The sequence below is a fragment of the Oryctolagus cuniculus genome, chromosome 4 (genome assembly GCF_964237555.1).
Source record: "Oryctolagus cuniculus chromosome 4, mOryCun1.1, whole genome shotgun sequence".
In the NCBI taxonomy this organism is placed as follows: Eukaryota; Metazoa; Chordata; class Mammalia; order Lagomorpha; family Leporidae; genus Oryctolagus; species Oryctolagus cuniculus.
In genome coordinates this window covers 40,422,543-40,428,502 of record NC_091435.1, presented here as the reverse complement: position 1 = coordinate 40,428,502, position 5,960 = coordinate 40,422,543, and the positions used below count along the sequence as shown (strand labels likewise).

The following is a 5,960-nucleotide window of genomic DNA, read 5'->3' as shown; positions in this document are numbered from 1 at the left end:
AACTGGTTGAACCAACACCTATTATAAAACATAAACAAATTGACATGATTATTTCTAGTTTCATGAGCATACTAAATTTTATAAGATCAAAATATAGATGGAATAGCAACTCATTAAATATATACATTTGCTTCATAATCATTGACTCATTGTTACCTTAAGATTTTAAAAAATGATATCTAAAATAATATCTGAAACAAATTAAATTAAACTGACAAAAGCATTCAAATATCCTAAACAAAAACAACAAAGATGCTGCAACAGTTTCTTTATCAGACAATAGAAGCTGGTGTGAACAATGTATGTGCATTGTCAAAGTTACAATTTGTAAATTGAAAAATAAAGTTCTCAAAAGGAAAAAAAACACACACTGACCCCATTAAAGTTAGAATATGCATGCTTTCATAGAAACAGATGTACAGACATATTCCTGTTATTTATTTTACAAAAAATAATGTAAAATAGAATAAGATGCAAATATAAATATATTATGGTAAATTTAACTTTTGACATTGTATACAAATAATCTCTGCTTGTTTTGCATGGTTTTCAAGTCAATATATTCTTTAGGCTATGCACATAAGTCAACACTCAGTTATTTTAGGTTGTCTTATATAGATTTAGTCTATAAGCAACTAAACAAAGCTAAATTTCTGGGAGGACATTGGGGAGTTTTGTTTTCACAATTACACATTCAATGGTGTTTTCAGACAATGTAATAAGTTTTCACTTTTATATATAATATTCTTTTCTACAAAGATTAAATATTTTTGTCCTCATCTGATTATTTAACTTTTCAAATTCTAAATATGTTCATACCCTTATTTAATTATGATTGTAATACTTTATTTATAGCATACCCAATGCCAATGAGCTTGAGTTATCAAAAGCCTAGTGATTCTGATTAAAATTATACCCCAGGAGAATGAGATCTGAGAAATATTTTCAAGGAAGAGAAGAAATTTTCTAATATGAAATAGCAAATAAATAGTGTTTAGTCATGCATTTTGAAATTTAAGCCTGATAATTTCTTTTTTTCTTTGATTTTTTTGAAGATTTATTTCTTTGAAAAACAGAGTTACAGAGAGAAGGGGAGAGAGAAAGGAAAGAAAGAGAAAAGAGAGACAGAGACAGACAGACAGATAGACAGAGAGGGAGATCTTCCATCTGCAGGTTCACTACCCAAATTACCGCAATGGCTAGGGCTGGGCCATGCAGAAGCCAAGAGCACTCAACTCCTTCCAAATCTCCTGTGTGGGTGGCATCTTACAGCTCTATTGTTTAGTGCAAATGTACTTAGGATTGCTGTAGGGCAATTTGTTTTTTTGATAGTGTCTTTTTGTTAACGATAAATTTCTTTGTTCTGAAATTTACTTTATTTGGTGCTATACAGCTATGCTTCTTTTATTTTTTATATGTTATATCTTATTCCTTTCTACATTCTGAATCTGGCTACACAATCAAAATTAAAGTGACTTTCTTGTTGATATTATATAGTTGAATTTTGATTTCTAATACACCATGCCACTTTCTGTATTTTAAGCTCTGTGTATATACCATATGTATTTAATGAAATAAATTTTATGTTAGCACTGAAGGTCTCTTAATATATTTTTTTCAGGGACAGTGCAAACACAGCGCCTGACTACTACAAATTATGTAGTCAAGTTTCCCACATTTGGGGAAATCGCAGGGGTCAGCACATCCGCAGTGCGATGGAGAAGCTAGCCCTGGGAAAACCACCTACGTGATCATGGTGTCTCCCCTGCCAGTTAAGTATCTTAATATTTTTCATTCTTGCTTTTATATTTATATTTTCCTTTTCTGACTCCTTTTGATGATTGAGCCTTTATCTTGTCCTAAATCCCATTATTGTTGATCATTAAGGTCTTCAAGAAATCTCTGTGCAGCTATATTTATTGGTGGTTCTAAGGATTGCATTATACGTCTTTAAATTATGATGATTAATTTTGGCATTTTACTAGTTTGAATGATGTATAGAAACCATACTTTCCTTTAGAGCTTGTTATCCAACCTGTTTATCATTTAATCACCTTGACTATTTCCTTTGTATATTTAATACAGCATAAAGTAATGCTGGGAATTTCAGTTTAGGAAATTCAAAAGAAGAGGGAAAATGTTTTCCATTCACCTTAAATTTTCTCTTTCTAGAATTCTATCCTCATTCTTCATGCCCCAAATTTCTTTTTCATCTTTTTTCTTTCTTTCTAGAGTGCTTCTGTAATTATTCCTTTAGATAGTCATGCCATTGGCCGATTTTCTTAATTATCTTTCACACAAGAATGTTTTTATTTCATTTCTGAAATAGTTTTTTTAGCTTAGGATTCTGGTGTCGGGGAATAGTCCGTGGCGACAATGCTAGGCGGAGGTTTTTACTTTCAGTTTTGACCAGGGAGCTTTCCTACGGGCGAGGCTCTCCAGAGGCGGAGGGATGGAGGTCGCAGTAAACAACAAGATGGCGGCAGGACCCCCGCAGTGAGTCTGCCTGCCTACCTGCTGCGTGACACCTCACCTGATTGGCTGAAGGACGCGTGCCCTTCACGTGAACAGAGACCGGATTGGTGTGCTCGATGCATGGACTCTAGCTTGCTCCTGATTGGTCGCATTTTGTATATAAGCCGGGGGTCTAAGGAGGAAGCTCTCTCTCTCCTCTCCTTTCCTCCTTCCTCTCTACCTCTGTCACGTTTACTTTCTCTAATAAAAAGTCTACTAAAGATGGATAAACGTCGTTCGTTCTTTTCTCGCTCGAGAAACCATCGTCGCGGGCCCTGGGTTGAGTCTGCTGGCCAGACTCCCCTAGATGCTCGCGGCATTCTGGGTAGACAAAACTTTACATTCAGCACTGAAGAATGTAGTGTCATTTTCTTAAGACATTGTGGAGTTTTGTTGAGAACTTTCTCATTGAAATATTATTCACCTATTGGACAGGTACAATTTTCCTTTTGCTGTTTTTCCAGCAAAAACTCCCATAGCAATCCAAAGTGAACACAGATTAAACACACATGCTTTGTTTTACTTCAGTTTTCAGAACCATGTATTTTGTTTCTTTGCACTTATTCTACTTAGGATTTGCTCAGCTTTGAATCAGTAGGTTTATAATTTTGCCAAAAGAGAAATATTTATAAAGTATTAAGTTGTTCATCAACAGTCAGGGCAAGGGCTTATCAAGTCACCATTTATCATAGTGTCCATTTCACTTCAACAGGTTTCCTTTTTGGTGCTCAGTTAGTTGTCACTGATCAGGGAGAACATATGATATTTGTCCCTCTGGGACTGGCTTATTTCACTCATCACAAAAACATGATGTTTTCCAGATTCCTCCATTTTGTTGCAAATGACCAGATTTAATTGTTTTTGACTGCTGTATAGTATTGTATAGTGTACGTATCCCAAAATTTCTTTATCCAGTCACTGTTGATGGGCAAACTTAATATTATTGGTTGAATTCTGTAACAAATGCACAAATATTCTTAAGTGTTGAAACTTAACTGAAAAGTGATCCCTGTTAAATATAAGAGTGGTAACAAGAAAGGGAAGAGATGTACAATTTGGGACATGCTCATTTGGACTTGCCCCAAATGGTAGAGTTAGAAACATACTAGGGGATTCCAATTCAATCCCATCAAGGTAGCATGTACCAATGCCATCTCAGTAGTCCAAGTGATCAATTTCTGTTACAATTGATCATAATGATAGGACTAAGAGTCAAAGGGATCATATAAACAAGACTAGTGTCTGCAAATACTAACCAATAGAATAAAAAAGGGAGAGAGGGAAAGAATGATCCAACATGGGAAGTGGGATACACATCAGATTCATCAAATGGCAAATGTCCTAAACAGCACTCTGGCCTCAGAATCAGCCCTTAAGGCATTTGGATCTGGCTGAAAAGCCCATGAGAGTATTTCAGGCATGGAAAGCCAAGACACTCTGGCAAAAAAAAAAAAAAAAAAAAAAAAAAAAAAAAAAAAAAAACCAACAACAACAACAACAACAAAACACCTAAATGAAAGATCTCTGTGAGTGAGATCCCAGCAGAAAGAAGAAAGAACGGGCGATCAAAGGAGGTACCTTTCTCTGAAGGGAGGAGAGAACTTCCACTTTGACTATGAGCTTGTCTAAATATGATCAGAGTTGGCCAACTCAAAAGGCTTCCATAGCCCTGGCAACTCATGACAGGAGCCTACGGTGATTACTGACACCATAAACAAGAGTGTCAATTGTTAAGTCAATAACAGGAGTCACTGTGCACTTACTCCTCATGTAGGATCTTTGTCCTTAATGTGTTGTACAATGTGAATTAATTCTTTAACTAGTGCTCAAACAGTACTTTACACTTTGTGTTTCTGCGTGGGTGCAAACTGTTGAAATCTTTACTTAATATATACTAAGCTGATCTTCTGTATATAAAGAGAATTGAAAATGAATTTTTATGTGAATGGAATGGGAGAGGGAACGGGAGAAGGGAGGGTTGCAGGTGGAAAGGAAGTTATGGGTGGGAAAAAGCTATTGTAATCCATAAGCTGTACTTTGGAAATTTATACTCATTAAATAAATGTTACAAAAATACAGAAAAAGAGAAATATTTAAGTCATGATTTATTAAAGTAATTTTTCACCTTCATTTCCTTCTCCAGTCCTCTCATTACGTCAGTGGCAGAATGTTAGGTCTTTTTCAGTAGTCTCAGATATGCCTAAATGTCTTTTAAATTATTTTCAATCTATTGTAGCCCTCTCATTAATATTGGGTAATTTATGTTGCTCTATCTTCCATGTCATTGTTTCTTTCTTTGCTGTCCTCTGCATTATTTTTTAAAGAATTATTTATTTAAAGTTAGAGTTATTCAGGAGAAGGAGAGGCAGAGCGAAAGAAAGGGAGGAAACCTCTATCCACCCATTCACTCCCCAATTAGCCAGAACTGCCAGAGTTGTGCTGATCTGAAGCCAGGAGCCAGGAGCTTCTTCTGGTCTCCCACCCGGGTGCAGGGGCCCAAGGACTTGTGCCATCCTCAACTGCTTTCCCAGGCCATAGCAGAGAGCTGGATCGGAAGTGGAGCATCCAGGATTCAAATAGGCACCCCTATGGGATGCCAACACTGCAGGCGGCGGCTTTACCCTCTATGCCTTAGCACCAGCCCCACTCTGCATTCTTTAGTTCAGTAAATATACTGAGGTATTTATTGAAATTATTGTAGTATTTTTATTTTTTAAGATTTTATTTGAGAATTAGAGTTACAGACAGTCAGAGGGAGAGACAGAGAGAAAGTTCTTCCTTCCGTTGGTCCACTCCCCAAATGGCCGCAACAGCCAGAGCCGCACCAATCAGAAGCCAGGAGCCAGGAGCTTCTTCCTGGTCTCCCACGTGAGTGCAGAGGCCCAAGAACTTTGGCCATCTTCTACTGCTTTCCCAGGCCACAGCAGAGAGCCGGACTGGAAGAGGAGCACACAGGACTAGAACCGGCACCCATATGGGATGCCATGCTGCACGCGAAGGATTAACCAAGTGTGTCATGGCGCCAGTCCTGTTATTGTAGTTTTATAATTAGAATGTTTTATTTTGTTCATATATTATATCTATATATATTCTGTTTCTTTGCTGAGACTTTGTGAGACATTGTTTGTCTCTGTTGAGCCTTGCTGCTTTTACATTATTTTCATGCATATTCAGAATGGCTGGTGATAACAGCTTTATGATATAATTTTAGAACACTTTGTCAGTCATCAATATCCATTTTTGATAAAACTCAATAATTGCCTTATTAATTCTATGATGGTATAACAGAATACTCAAGACTAAGTGATTTATATAAGATATTTATTTATTTATTATAGTTCTGGATTCTGAAAAGCACAGATTCAAAAGGTTTGCATCTGGAGGGGTCCTTTCATGCTGTATTGTCCCATGCTGGATAGTGAAAACCCAGGAAAGTACATGAGATA

At 36.6% G+C, this 5,960-nt stretch overlaps 1 non-coding gene across 1 annotated transcript; it reads right to left on the bottom strand.

The window, feature by feature from the left end:
- Positions 1 to 1,617: 1,617 nt before the first annotated feature.
- On the bottom strand, positions 1,618 to 1,780 carry LOC127483103 (U1 spliceosomal RNA). Its single transcript, XR_007909066.2, has one exon. It is a non-coding gene; the product is annotated as a U1 spliceosomal RNA (small nuclear RNA).
- Positions 1,781 to 5,960: the final 4,180 nt, after the last annotated feature.